We start from the raw sequence: 15,949 nt of genomic DNA, 5'->3' as shown, positions 1-15,949 counted from the left end.
AGCACTCTTTTAATACCTAAATATAACAAGTCGCAAAACAACAATATATCTTATGTTCATTTTCCTGAATTACTGATTGTGTATCTAAATGCTGTCATTAAAACAAGGGTGATTTAAAAAGTAGGCTTTCTAATGTAGCTCATATGTCATCTTGGTAAATCATGGCATGTAGATTCCAGTTCAACAAGTTATATAAACACATACTCGATTTAAAACATGCTAATAATTTTCAGTTCTACCTTTCCTGAACATTGTAGCTGATCAGCAAGGAATCATTACATGAAAATATACTCAGCTTCTCAGATGACACTTCTATCCTACATAAAGCTCTGCTCCACAATATCTACCGTTCTAGAAGCAACTCAGCTAAATAACCTAAGAATGTCTTAGAAATGTCCACACACTTGCAGATCTTGGGAAACTCTTCTTCAGACATCTGTTGTGCCCTACAATTATACAGGGAGTTATTGCCCTTCCTATCTTCTTTAAATACTCTTAATGCTGTTAGAACAATATAAAGTAACATTAAGTGAGACTCAGGCCAGAGAACTATGAAATTAAGCCTAACTTCCCAGCTGGGATGGGAATGACTCAGCCTGAGATCAGAATTTCCACATTACTTCAGGCCTTTAAAACTACATTATTAATGAAATAAATTAGTCCAGATTCTGGTAAAATTTCATTGCCTCTGCATGGCCATGGTGGTCTTTAATTATGTATTTATAGACTACCTTTCTTTACAGACTACAGAGACACATGGGCCAAATTCCTCAAAAACTTGCAAAAACCACATTCAAATCTCTTATCTGGGGGCCTTAAATTATGCAGTCTGCAGGATTCATGAAGGAAAGGTTATTAGTTTTTTCTATTAAAAAAAAAAAAGTTGTAGGACTCCTTCCTTCGTACAAAAAAAAATATGTATCAAAAAGTATTAAGCTTTCAGAATCTAAAAATAAAGCACAGAAGAAAATACCAAACAATATTTTTATTGAAATATTTATTGAATAATTCAATAAATATTCAATATTCAATAATTCAATAAATATTTCAATATTTATTGAAATAAACATCCCAGAAGAACCCAACTACACAACATTTCATGGTTTCAATCCTTCCTCAAGCTCAAGGCCTCTGACATATAATGGCTTCTTGTAAACAATAACCTTTTGTGGACAGCTGTTTATTTTCACAGTAGGATCTTCCCATTAGACAACCAATAATTATTTAGTACCTGAGGTTGCTCCAACAGAGAGAAATATCACCATGAAATTAACTACTGCAAATAATTTGGGGCACTTTTTGGATACATACATACATATATATAGTATTCATAGTTTCATTAAGAATAAAGGTGAATATATTTTATTTTATAATTACATGATTTAATAATTATTAATCTCTCATTTGCTTCTCTCTTTTTGCTGGCAATGAAACTAACAAAACTAAAGCACATGTCTGAATAAAAGGTTTGGGATTTTTTTTTTTCTTTATGGAACCATAATCAGATTAGGACCTTGTGGCACAATGGTAGCACGTCTGACTCCAGATCAGAAGGCTGTGTGTTCGAATTGCGTTGGGGTCACTTGTTTTTTTGAGATTCAGTGAGGACAAGTGCAGGGTCCTGTACCTGGGAAGGAATAACCCCAGGCACCAGTACAGATTAGGGGTTGACCTGCTGGAAAGCAGCTCCGTGGAGAGGGATTTGGGAGTCCTGGCTGACAACAGGTTAACCATGAGGCAGAAATGTGCCCTTGTGGCCAAGAAGGCCAATGGGATCCTGGCCTGCATGAGGAGGAGCGTTGCCAGCAGGTCGAGGGAGGGGATCCTGCCCCTCTGCTCAGCTCTGGTGAGGCCGCACCTGGAGTATTTGGTGCAGTTCTGGGCTCCCCAGTACAAGAAGGACATTGAGCTTCTAGAGACTGTCCAGTGGAGAGCCACGAAGATGATTAAGGGATTGGAGCATTTGTCATATGAAGAAAGACTAGGCAAGCTGGGCCTGTTTAGTCTGGAGAAAAGAAGGCTGAGAGGAGATTTGATCAACATGTTTAAGTAACTGAGGGATGATTGTAGGGAGGATGAGGCTGGGCTCTTCTCCGTGGTGGCGGTGACAGGATGAGGGGTAACGGGTGTAAGTTGAAACACAGGAAGTTCCACCTCCGCATGAGGAAGGACTTCTTTGCTGTGACAGTGACAGAGCACTGGAACAGGTTGACCAGAGAGGTTGTGGAGTCTCCTTCTCTGGAGAGACCACCCTGTGCCATGTGCTCTGGGTGTCCCTGCTGCAGCAGGGGGTTGGACTAGATGATCTCTAGAGATCCCTTCCAACCTCAACTATTCTGTGATTCTGTGAGATTACTGCAAGTTTTAGTGCAATTTTTTCATGGCAAAAAAAAGTTTACCTCTGAGATTTACCCAAAATGGATTACTTGCTATACTAAGTTTCTGATAAATGCTTTGGATGGGACAAGCTGGAAAGTATTTTGTGGTTCTTTCATTTTCTTCTAGTTTCTGACTCAAATTACAGTAAGCTAAGGGATGTTTCAGTATAAATCAGATAAGAATAGGCTCCAGGGATCAATTGCAGCTAAAAATTACTGAACTGCAGTATACTCTAACAACACTCTTTCCTGCCTCCCTCAGACATGATAAACTGTTAAAATGATTATCTCACTGGAGCCAATCCTCATTTAAAAAAAAAAAAAAAAAAAGAAGTGTTTCCATATTCCATTTTCTCCGTTTTAGGAAAAAGAGGCTGGTCAGATAAAGAAAATACTCTCCTATGTTTTCTACATTCAGAATAACCAAAATAATTTTTAAAATAAACATAAACTTAGGTTTTGGATGTAACTGGATTCATCTAATGCAAGCAGTAAATATAGCTATGCTGATTTACATTGTGGGAAATCTTACTAATAATCTCACAGATACATTTTTAATATGGTGATACTTAATTTTCTCACCGTGTCATGTATATTTCCACATCTCAGATTCTTAAAACTCTGTTCTCTACTCTTCCCAATTTTTTAAAATATATACTTCAAGAAACAGGCCATTTCAATAGGGTCACACTGCAGTTATTAATGTTTTATACAAAATCATACCGCTTGCCTATACTTACTACTTCTCCCTATGTTCCAAGGCACTACCTGAAAGATAAAGATCTACCATTTCCACCATCATTTAAAAAATCTTTTCACTCTCAAATAATTTTAATATTATTTAAGTGAGAGCCACACCCTTTGATGGCACATAAGTAGCCTGACTTCAGCTTTACTAAAAATCATTGTATTGAACTATCTCCACTCAATTCAATCGTTGTATTGAACTCCTCCAGAAGAGCCTTCAAATTAACTATTCCTGTTACTCCATATTTCACCAGTGGCTCTTTTATATATTCTTACAGACAAATGCTAAAGAGAATTTAAATAGCATTGAACAAGAAGAAGTCCACATAACTACCTTCTTGAAATGTAGCAATTTAAAAGTTTTAGAGTAATTTAATAGGAGGTATGTATATTCTTGTGGCATTTTTAGAATGCTAAGGGACAAAAGAAAGAGTAAGAGAAACATCTCAAAAAATCTATTTTGTCAACACAGTTATATTATCAACACACTGTTGTATACAATAAAAGGTTGAAAAAAAAATGCTTTGTTGCTCTTCCTGTTCATTTTTATCTACTTCCAAGTTCACTATTATTGAAAGAATTCATATTAGCATACACTTACCGTGTTCATAATACATTTAACTCTGAATGTTCTCATGAATATCATGTATCTTACAAAAGAAATTATAGAAGAATTAGCATTTATAACCAGTCTTTCCCTAGGAAGAAAGTTTAGGCTATCATCACTGATACGATAAATACTCAGTGGTTCTTATGTTGCAATGCAAATTTTAAGTACAAAAAGAACTTCTGGATAAAATGAAAAGTGCATTATGTAATATATTCTGTGCATCTACTCAATAAGACTGTTTCTGAAATCAAAACTTGGGACCTAAAGTTAAGCTTCTGTATTCACATGCTGGTAACTAAGTTGCTTTCCAAAAATACAGGCATTCATTTTGCTCTCAAGCTTTTGAGTCATTCGGAAACTGATCTTCAGATTTGCAAGGTCAGTTAGATCTGTCTGAGAAAGTAGGCTACATTTCCATGAGTTATTGGAATTTTTAAGTCAATAGAAATCAGCTTAATACAACACTAGAATTTAGGATATAGCCCAATTAATACCAGAGAACATACTAGGTCATATGATCATGCCCTGAACTTTATAAATTATACTGAAAATATATCCATTGGCTTTTAAAAAGGTCTAGTAAGCTAGGTCAGACGTATCTATGGCAGATAAGTAGGGCAAGATTCAATTGTGAAAATGCACGCTCTATCAAAATCAGTGGTTCCAAGAAATCTAATTTACTTGCAAGAAGCCTGCCGGTACTATGTGATTTCACTGCATTCCTAAACCATTAGCTGAGGAGGCCCTCAGCAGTCAAAGGTCAGTAGATTCCTGCCATGGAGTGTGGGCAACTAAGATCCTGAAATGACATGAAATGAATCCCATCCTTATGTTCTTAAAAACTACAGACATTATTTTCCAGAGACCATTGTGGAAGTGACACCTAATTTATTTCTATCTATCTGAATAGAATTTATTTCTATTTCTATCACCTAGAAAATTGTAGTACCTCTTTTTTTGAAGTACACAGGATAACAGGAGGTCAATCAAAGAAGGGAGTGCAAGGAACTTTTGTTCACGGTGACTGCTTTACACTTTCAAGGATCACTCAGAACCACCCTATGCCTAAAGTAATGCATAGTAACTGGGTGGTATCAGCTGATTTACTTCAAATTCATACCAAATGCTCTGAATGAAAATACAAATATATACACTGCCTGTTTTATTACATATTCCAACTCTTTGTGTCTACATATTCCAACACTTAAATATTTGTATACTCGGCTTTACAATTTGCTATAAGAAAGGAAGAAGTAGGTATTTAACTTCAGAGGTGTGGACAAATAATAAGCTAGAACTGGATTATATGTTATAAATCTAATGGTCTATATAAATATATGAAATTCCAAAACTTCTAAAACAGTTAATAGTAAAGATGAACAAAAGCACAAAAAAACAAGAACAAAAAGCATTATAATCCAGTATGGTTTTATAATAAAGCCATCAAGCCTGGACAGATTTATACACTGCACCTCCAGAGGAATAAAGGAAGTTGTAAAGTGAATGTGCAAATATATATGTACATATGAATATATGTCTACATACATATACATAGGCAACACCCTCAAAGGAATTCCCGTACAACTTCCTTTTATTATTCTGCCCAATGTGGAAGATTCCACATAATGTTCCAAATTATTTGAAGGTGGGACAAAACTCTGAATCTACTTTTTTTTCCCCCTTACCCCAGCATGAAAAAACATGAATAAAGCTCCAGATTACTAGTTGTTGACATGGATTAAAATGTTTTTTAGTATGGCATCAAAACAGTCTGAAGTTTGATCCATTCCAGCAGACTCAACTTACTGGTCCCTTGAAAAACTGTTACAGAAACACTTATTCAATTTCATACTTTCTATGGTTTTGTATCTGTCTTTAGAAAAATATAGTAGAAGACTGTTGGAATGCCTTTGTCTGTGTATGTTATGTCAATGTCCTCTTAGCATTAAATGGATTATTTAGAAGCATAAAGTGCTGACAAGGACATGGGAAGGTTATCATCTAGCTCAGACAGAAATCAACCATAACATCACTACCAACCTTGGAAGGTACAAAAGGAGATAATCTGGAAATAGTACTATTTATACAGGATCACCAATAGCAGAATTTACACCTTCACCAATAGCAGAATTTACACCTGTTGCTTCACAGAGATAACAGGCATCAGAAAGGCTACCTTAATTGACTGGCTGAGAAGGGAGCAGGTTAATATATGCCTAATCATGGACATAAGGACTAGATTTTAGTTCCTATTGATACTTAGAGAGAGCCCAGGTAAGGCCTACTCTCCAGCTATAGTTTTGGCATAATAGAGAAGGAAATGGCTCTTTGACTCTTCATCAAGAGACAAAAAGTGGCCAAATCCTTTGTTTAAACAATCCCAGGATCCTAAGAGCTATGTGGCAGATAAGATTCTTATTTCAGATACATATGCACACATATATAAAAATATATATATATGAAATATACTATTTCCTATACACACATACAGCTTCAGAGACTTACAGCCTCATGGTAGAATGGTGGACCTCAGTTATGCAATACACTGGGATCATACGTCTGTTGCCAAGTGTGCCTGTTGACCACCAGGTTTGCAGTGGTAAGGTAGGACATAAATTTTCAGCTATTCTTCCTGCTCAAAAGCTATTCTGCCCATAGTCTCAAGGTCCCTTGAGACTTGTTTATAAGCGGTGTTACTCAGTTCAAAACTAAGACACTTAAACGTAGATATCTTTATACAGGTGTGAGCTGTTTCACTTTGAACCCAGTGAATGGTGATTCTGTCAATATAATCAGAGTGATCCTGCTACCTGTCACTCTCTAAGACTAACCTAATTTCATTCTGTGCCCCACTGACCATATTAAATAGATCTCCACTTACTGTACTGAAGACTTAGACAGCTGCAGTTAGTCAATTAGGCATTAAACATCCCAAAGTTTAAACATTACAAACCAATCCTCCTGTTGCAGGGAAATAATGTTTGTTCCTTATGGTACTGTCTTTAATGTGCAAATAGAGGGATTCACCTTTCCTGAATCCAAAAGAGGTTACTTCTCCTTTTCTTTCTTTTTGTGACTGGAAAATACATGCTGTGGAACCCTGTTCCTTAAGATGAACGAAGGAAAAACTCACGGAGACTTCCAGAAACAATGGGTTGGTTGGTTCTTGCCAAAACAGTGTATCTTGAAAATGATTGTGGAAAGGCATAGTGAAGGCTTCCAAAAGGCCTGACAAGTAATTCTGTGTAAAGTGTATTAAAGATATACTTGTAAACATTTTTCTCTGTTACAATCAGCATGATGAAAAGTAAAAATTCTCTATCTGAAAGCTTTTTTGAAGAGGAGGACAAAGAATGGCAATTCATCCCTCTGGCTTAACTGCACCTGGAGAGCAACAGCTGGTAAATAGGAATGTGAGTGTGAACTGTGTGTGAATGTAATACCCCACATTATCATCTGAGATGTTGTTTGCCACAGCTGGTAATGCTATGAACAAGGATAATCTTCAGAAAAATTAGACAGTAATCAGACACATTGCTTAAACATGAATCCGGAGATCTTAGAAGAAAAAAAGTATAAAAGAATTGGGTTTTTTTTTAATAGAGGGAGAGAGAGAGGAAGGGAACAGAGCAACAGTCAAGACCTCCTTTGAGACTAGCAGAAGTTGAGACTGTCAACTCATTTGCCTAAAGAGCATCCTCATGTCGGACACCGTGCAGCTCTAAGAAAGGCACAGGAATACCACTGGAAGAGCTGCGAGAAACAGATACATAAGTGGCAGACTCGCCTTTCCTCACCATCCCCAGCAATAATGATTTATAAATCATCAGCAGTATTATTTAAATGAATAATGAAAGAAGCACCATTTCAAAGTCCGGGTGAACAGTGATAACAGTAGATTTGACTGTGAATACACTCTACCTGAATATTTTGTGTGGAGTCAATGCTACCTATGCTCAGGTCATCCTTCAGATATCTTGGGGCAACTCTGGCTGCTTGATTCTTCTAGCAGTAAAATTACAGGAGCCCAAGCCAACAAACATGAAGAAGCCAAAAAGCAAGATCAAAACTGAACGGAGTAGGTCACAAGGTGGTAGCAATTGCCATGATTTGATACAGAGCTGTCAAGCAAAAGATTTTTTGGACAGAATGTGTTGATATAAATGTGATGTCTACTAAAAGTGGTGGATCTACTGTAAAGATTCAGAGCAATGGCAAATAGTAGGTTCAGCCAGGCTGCAGTCCATGAACAAATCCAGGAAAAATTAAGGAAACATTCTAGTTTGTTAGATGGAGAGCAAGACACAAGTGTCATAGATAGTAGCCCCAATTGAGGGACTAAGTAATTTTCCATAGTATAGGATTCAGCTTTAAAATGGTTCTTACTTAGTTTAGTCCCCAAAGCAAATCTTCTCCCTTGCATAGCTGTTCAGTGTGGCAAAAATCTAAGAGCTAATGACATGGACAAAATCATATATTTTGGGATTTCAAGGAACCAAAATTACTGGAGAAATTTTTAAAGAGCAGATGGAAGACCAAATAATAGAATCAGTAGGTAGCTGAACTTGATACATAGGGAGAACAGTTGGATTCAACTGTTTGAATTTGCTCTTTTGAATTTGTGTTGTTTCCCACACACTTAAACCTGAATAACCATTGTTCTGAATAGGATTGTAAATATATATCTGCAAGTGTCTTGATGAAAGCACTTGAAGCTATAACTGGCCTGATCTTGGATGTGGCAGCTATTTCTGGATAGTGTTTGGAATTAATTATCAGTGAAGTACATTCCAGTGGCAGCAGGGGGGCTGCTTAGTTGTTTCTGCATCATCCACGAGACTTGGGTATGACTATTATCAACTTTTTATTTCCTCTAATCACCCACCTGCACAAATAGACTTGGAAGTGCTTCAAGCTTGCATAACCTCTGTAATACCAGGCAACAGTCTGGAAAAACATTTCTCATTAAAAACTAATGAGAAATGATGGGTGATTTCCACAATTTCCTGAGCAACCTTTTGAGACTGCCTCTGCAAGCTGTTGATGCCTAATTGAGCATTCAAAAACAATGCTACACAGTTGCCATATACTTGGTGCTTGTGAAATAGGCTTATGCTTTTTGTTGGCTTATGCATGTTTGAAAGATTTACAGTGAAATGACTGCACTATGACAGATATTTCATAGATTTCCACATTTGTCCTGTTCCAGCTTGTAGTTATTATATTTCTGGAAGTTCAGGGGAAAAAGCACAGGGTTAACATTCTTGTAAAAATGCAGAGGAGAACCACACAGGTTGGGGAAATCCATGCTTACTTGGAAATTTGTGCCATTAGAGAGTGCAGGACTGGGCCTTATTGCACAAAGTTTCTCCTATAAGCCTTCCAGAATACCCATACCATGCTTTGCAGAGAAAACTATTGAGAATATAGCAGATTATAAATGAATTAAGCTAAATATTCAAATCATCTCAGAATGTTAACAATTAAAAGATGATGACAGTAAACGTTCTTAAACTATTAAGTTACTGCTTATGATAGCCATATTCCCCAAGGATTGAGCTTAGTAATATTTACGTTTAAGTAGTCTTGTAAAGAAACCCCCCAATATTCCCTTAGCAAAGAAATGCAATCTATGGCCAAAACAGATTTGCATGCTTCTGTTATTTTGAAGTATCAATTCAGAAGTCTCTTTATCAGAACACTAAAGTAATAAAGCAAACTGTATTATTTAAAAGCTAGAAAGCACTAAAATGATGTTTTAAAATGTTTCAATATTCAGATACTCTTATTTCTTATTTGATAGCTTGTAAATTGTTGAGTGAATTCTGAAAGCAGCCGTCAATTTAAAAGTTTTGCATATATTTTTAGATACTATTTAGAGAAAGTATTTTGTTCCAAACTAGAAAGCTATGTTGTATTTTGCCTAAGAGGATACTGACTGAGCATAAAAAACTTGTCCAGCAGGTAGTGAGCACTACTAATAAAAGATTAGAATTTAAAAAAAAAATAGAGTCTTTACTGCTAATTTCAAAGCAACGTGCACATATCTACCACAGACCAGATCTGGTATCTAGTCCAGTATGTTGCCCAATGATGTCCAGATGTTTTGAGAATGATAAAGGGAATATTGTGAATAATTTTGGAATAACTCATTCAAAGTTCCAACCACAAACAATTAATTTGCGGCACTACTGCATTAGAGCTTTTTGCACTTAAAAATCATCGCTCAATAACATTATTTAATTTTCAAACTTTTTTTTTTCTAATAACCAACACCCCCCAAAAAATTTTCATATATTATTTTGCTTGTTTTTATTTATTCTCAGAATTTTCCGCAAGATATATTTTCCATTAGTATTCCCCTAATATTTTGATTTTCAATTAGCTATACAATTCGTTTAGATGAAATGACATGTTGCAGTAATATTGTATAGTTATGCATTATTAACTCTACTTTCTGTTTGACAAAGCAGCATTTACATTCCTTCAGCTCTGACTGCTTGGAATCTTCTACATAGTTCAACATATTTAATTTGGTTTCTGGCTTACAGTGTGGAAACTGCCTTAGTGTTTTTATTCTTTTTGGTTTGGTTTTAGATCTACAAGCTAGCTCTGCAGATTCCTTAAAATTCTTCCTAACATGTGCTGCCACCAGTGGAATCTTCTTAGGTTTCCTAACAGAGATTGCAGATCCTTGGAAATTTTAAGGGTTGCAGTTAACTACAGAAAAAAAAGAACAAGACACCACAAAATTCAAACAGTCAAGATGTAGTTCTATTGATACCACCTGAATAAATCGAAGTTTCCAGAACATGGAGCTTTGGTCTGCTTTTTGACACACAATAAAATGGACTTAAAAATCAATCAATTGGCAGGAATAAAGGAGCTGATGCCATCTAGACAATTACGACAAAAAATGTATCATAATTAAGTATGCTTTTCTTGCCAAGTCTGATAAAGAAAAATATGGCTTAAAACTATTAAGCTCTCTTAACCTCAAGTTATTCATCAATTCAATTGCACCGGATTTTTTGTTTGTTTGCTTATTTGCTTTTCTTTCTTGAAAGATTGAAATACCCTTTCTCTTTTTCAGACCATATCTCATTGTCATTTTGTCCAAATTTAGAAAGAAACTTCACGCAGAGAAAGTTCATCCAGTCTGTTGAATTCTCCCATAAAGGGCAGGAGAACGGGGAGGCCAAAATAAAACTAACACGGGAAAGGACACCATCTATACAGCAAAGAAACAGTGTATTTTTGTAATTACTAGTGCTCCTTTTTACATTTATTCATTTTCAAGAAGTTTCTAAAGAATAATCTCCCATCTATGATCACATAGGAGTTGCTCCTGATGCCCTATGAGCTACCTAAATTGTAACCTTCTTCATATGAAACATATAATTTGTGTTTCAAATTCAAAAAAGATTGAATGGATTAACAGGGACATATATTTCAGCAGTAATGATCACCAGGGTTCCCTGCTCCTTCTAGCTGAGACATTTCTGCTTACTTTGATTTTCCTCAGATATAATCCTTACACTGTGACAGGAATCTGTCCTGAACAAAAAGCACAGTTCACAGAACTGCTGTCAGCCTCAATGTCAGAACTTCTATCCAGCACTAACTTCATATTTCAAATGTCATTATTTAATTAGAATATGAGTCACACATTCATTTCACATTGTATTTACAAGCTGATATCTAGCAGTTGAACATGCAGTTTATAAAATGTATTGTACCCTTTCTTCTGTTTCAAATGGTTTCATGAGGCATTTAAAACTTAAGTACATAAATATTTAAATTTATCAATGGCTAGTCCTTGTTAGAGTTAATTAGGTTGGTGAGAAAATTCTGAGAGTAACCAATAGAATTTACCCCCCCCCCAAAAAACCTTACCAATATTTCCACATATTACTTACAAGATATTTATAGAATTTGTTAATATTTTTTCATCATAATGTAAGGCAGAAATAGATGTCAAAATAATGAAATTGCTCCGGGAGAGAAATTAGCCTCAACTGCAGTGCTACTGGTAAGAAATTGGTTTTAACTGTAAATTGAAAAATTAAAAATTGAAAAATTAAAATAAAAATTAAATTTTTTAAAAATGTAAATTGTAATAAAAAGAACATGGACTGAACAGCTCCTTTGGAGCTAGAGACTCAAGAATGTTTTTAGTAACAGTAGCTTTTAATATCTTTATCTAGCATATATGCTACTGCATCTTATTCTTAATAAAAGAATAATACACCCTGGAGCAAAAAATATGCAGCAGTTTTCTGAAGACTTTCCCTGCTTTTTGAAAACAATAAAGCAACTGAGTGTTTTATCAAACCTTCTTCCTACAGGTTCTTCCAAGTGTCTGGTGCTTGAAGGCATACCAAAGAAAAAAGAAATTAGCCTGATATCCTGTCTGCACTAGAAACTGATGCTATCGCTAGCTAGGAAATCCATGTTGCATCTAAATGTATAGGGACTGGCAATGTTAGCCCACTCCCCTTCTTTTTTTGCTATACAATATTACCCTAGCAAAACAAAATTCTGTAATTCTTGCATACTTCCAATTTCCTTTGGAGGTGGCCTGCACAAAAATCCAAATGTTATGAGAATAAAAATGCAAATAATAGAAACTTTTTGCCAAAAAGCTACACGCTGCCATCAGGACTGGCAGATGCAGAAAGGGAGACAGAGGCACAGAAAATTGAAGTAAATTTGATTTTTAAATTGCTTATCTTAAAACAGGAGGGAAAATCTCTCTTTTTACAGAATGTAGCACTGATTACCTTAACTAGAAATCTTTTTTTTTCTATTTTTAATCATCTCTGACACTGAACAAAACAAATAAATCTGTTCATTATGTAGAGAAATGTTTTATTTTAGTAATTGCTTAATTACTAATAATAACACATATTGACATATAACACAAATATTTTGATTTTAACAAAATTTACCAAGCTAAGCCAAGATTTCTGCTTTTCAAATGCACTGAAGTGAGTAGAAAAGTTTGTTTAAAAATCTCATAATGCATAGCATAAAAAGTGAGTTCTCAGTAACAGTGAAAAGTTGCAATTAAAAGTATTGAAATAAAAGTATTAAATACAATATTCTTAACTTTTCACAAAGATACTACAATTAAATTCTTATAAAGCTGGAAAAGTAAAGACAGTAGAAACTGCTTATGAAGCATTTATCTTTACAGTAACTATTTAGGATCTGATTTAGGTCAAGACTGAAATAAAATTATTGACAACTAAATTCAGTGGATTGTATGATAAACTAGTAGTTCAGTCTGCTGCAGTCTGTCAGAAAGAAACTGCTGGAGATTGTAAGTCAGAAAGACAATTTTTTTTTTCAGTTTGGTTGAGGTTTTATTGTATTTATTGCTGTTTCAGGTGTCCTAAAACTGTGGAAAAATGAGCAAGGCTACTAATCACCTCCATGCATTCCCACCAAAGCCAGTGGATCTTCCCTGGAACACGTGAGGAAGCCCAGGAAGCACAGGACAGCAGATCCCTAGACAGCAGGAATGGAGGAAAGCAGAGATGGAGGAACGGGCAGAGTTGTGGGTTAGGGAACTCTCAGCGCCTGTCAGCAGAGCCACCAAACTGACATATGGACATGGTGGGTAGCTAGCTGGGAAATTTTTGAAAACAATTTTCACCATTATAAGAGCTGATTAATCAAAATTACTTTTCTTGGGGAAACATATTTTCTTACTGTTTTCTCCAGAAATTATTCTCAGAGGAGGATGTAACTTCTGATGTGTGATTTTGAGAAAGACCAATGGGAGAAAAGGCAAAGATGACAGGGCAGATACCACACAAACCCGATTTTGTGAATATTCAGTTCAGGGGTCTTACTGGAGTGTAACCCAGGTGTGACAGGATGGGGCAGGGCCTGAGGGTATGCATCGTGGCTTGGCATGGATTTGGGATGCACCTAGGACTCGAAATACAGGCCCGGTGCTGAAAAGCACTGCAACATCCCACGATAATGATGTATTTGCTGACATTACAGCCTGGCATTTAGGGTTCTTAGCATCATCCCCTATGTCTCACGTAAGTGCCATGATACAGGACATCATAGAAATACAAGGGATGATACAAATCCATCAGATCTAATCCCAGAATTGCAGGCAATTGTACAATAATTTTGCTGAGAGACCCCTGTAGACTGCACCTCCTCTATTCACCACCCACAGCAAAACACAAAGCACCCCTTATACGGTGTATTAAACTTGCAACCTTTAATACAAAAGATCAAAGGCTCAAAAGCTACACAAAGGGCAGAAGAGCTCAGGAGCACTGTGAATGTGAGAACTTTCTGAGAATGTCTACATGAGAACGTCTAAAATATAGATATTGCAGTTTCTAATGATTAATCATTGTGAGCAAAGCAGTTTTATCATGGGAAAAAGAGACCAAGCAGTGAACAAATTCAGCTTAGCCAAAAGAGAGCCCGGTGCTTCAAGGTGTGCCTATGCAAATTTCCAGTTTCAACTAGACTGTTTCTGAAATCCACTTTAGGCTTCTTTTTAATGCTATTTGAACTGTATTGCATTATAGTCTACTGCCCAGGGAAAATAATGACTCTTAAGGATGAGATTTCTCAAAAGTTCAGAAGGATTCCATTTCATTCCAATACAAAATAGGAGAATATGTAAACTGTTAAGTATTACAAGTATAAGTAGCATGAAGTACAAAACAGTTTCTTCCTACCAGCTTCTAATCTAGAGTAACTTTCAATCTGAATAGGTGTTTTAGAAAATTATTCTTTTTACTGGACACCTAATATTAGATAAGATGCTTACTGAAGATCTGCTTTATATCCATTATACAAACTAGTACTCCTCCGAAACATACCCAATGCATGTAAAATATAAACAAATTAATTGTAGCATATAGCTTTACTATTACTGCAATTACTAGCAATTTAATGGTTTTTATGACAACAAAATATTCCTCACACAGTAAAATAATAATCACATATAAAAGTGCTTATATCTGCTGAATTTTCTTTTGAATTATTGTCTTGATTTCAAAAAAAATTGCTTTGTCTGATAGCATGCAGTCAAGTGTATAGTGAGATCATCCGAGATGGCAATCACATGGGAATGGGTGAAGCTCAGTCTTCATCCGAATGCATGCACTTTGATGAGAAATACTTCCAGCACAAGTTTCCATGCAAAAATTATCCAAAACTCCCTTGAAAGCTAGCTTGTTTTTTTTTTTTAAAGTACTTTAACGATTAATAATAATAAGTAATGAATCAACACAAGATGTTTAACATATGTGAAGCAGCAGCCTCTTTCAATATCCTCCCAGAAAAGCTGTAGGCTAGTCCTTGGAAAGTGAAATTACTTTAATCATATAAACATGTTTATTGGAATATACCAAGCAGCTAGAGATTTGTATGTGTTTTGGCTATAAAATGGTTATCTGATATCACTCATTCCCATGTGCTTTACCTTCATAACTGGCAAAACATTTTTAAGAATAATATTTCCTCATTAAGGATGCTATCAAAGATACTATCCAGAGGAGAATGCGAAGAGGAGCAATTATCTTAATTATATACAAAAACCCGCTTAGAAGAATGATAAGGTTGTAAAGGAAAGTACTGGAATATGTAAGAGTTATAGTGGCTTCTGTAACCTTAATTCAGCCTCTTTGTGCATATGCATTCTGAAGAACTCTTTAATGACATGATTGCAATACTGTTTTTTTCCACATAGCTTCTGCTTCATTATTTTTACCCAAATATAGGAGAAAAACTCATATGATAATATGCTTCCATCCAAAGAAAATGTTAAATGATAGTGACTAAGACTACATTTTTAACAAACTGATTTATCTAATTTATATCCAATAATTTAGAAAAATCTGGCAAAAAAAGCTATCCCGACAAATGATGATTTTTTTTTAATAAGACTTGAAATATTGATAATGTTTGAGAAGACTGGAAAAAAGCTAATGAAACAAGCTGAGCCGTTATAGAGTTTCAGCCTGACATCAGGAATAATAGAATAGCTAATATGGATCACCATTAATAATAAATGAGAGGTGCATAATTCGTGCTAATTAGCATAACTTCAGAGAAACTGGACCTGATTTATCAGCTTGATTTTTAAATGAAATTATAAGTTTGTTTAATAAGAGTAAACAAAGTTAATCTGACATTCACTTCTGTAATCCATTTGGGTTAATATTACATT

At 35.4% G+C, this 15,949-nt stretch overlaps 1 protein-coding gene across 9 annotated transcripts in view; it reads right to left on the bottom strand.

Moving 5' to 3' along the window:
• The window catches only part of ANKS1B (ankyrin repeat and sterile alpha motif domain containing 1B), a 404,144-nt gene that overhangs the window by 266,858 nt on the left and 121,337 nt on the right, over positions 1 to 15,949 (bottom strand). The window lies entirely within an intron of this gene.

The sequence above is a fragment of the Tinamus guttatus genome, unplaced genomic scaffold (genome assembly GCF_059628265.1).
Source record: "Tinamus guttatus ecotype Peru unplaced genomic scaffold, ASM5962826v1 Tinamus_guttatus_pri_ptg000472l, whole genome shotgun sequence".
Lineage (NCBI taxonomy): Eukaryota > Metazoa > Chordata > Aves > Tinamiformes > Tinamidae > Tinamus > Tinamus guttatus.
The sequence above is the reverse complement of the archived record's forward strand: the minus strand, read 5'-3'. Positions and strand labels throughout refer to the sequence as shown.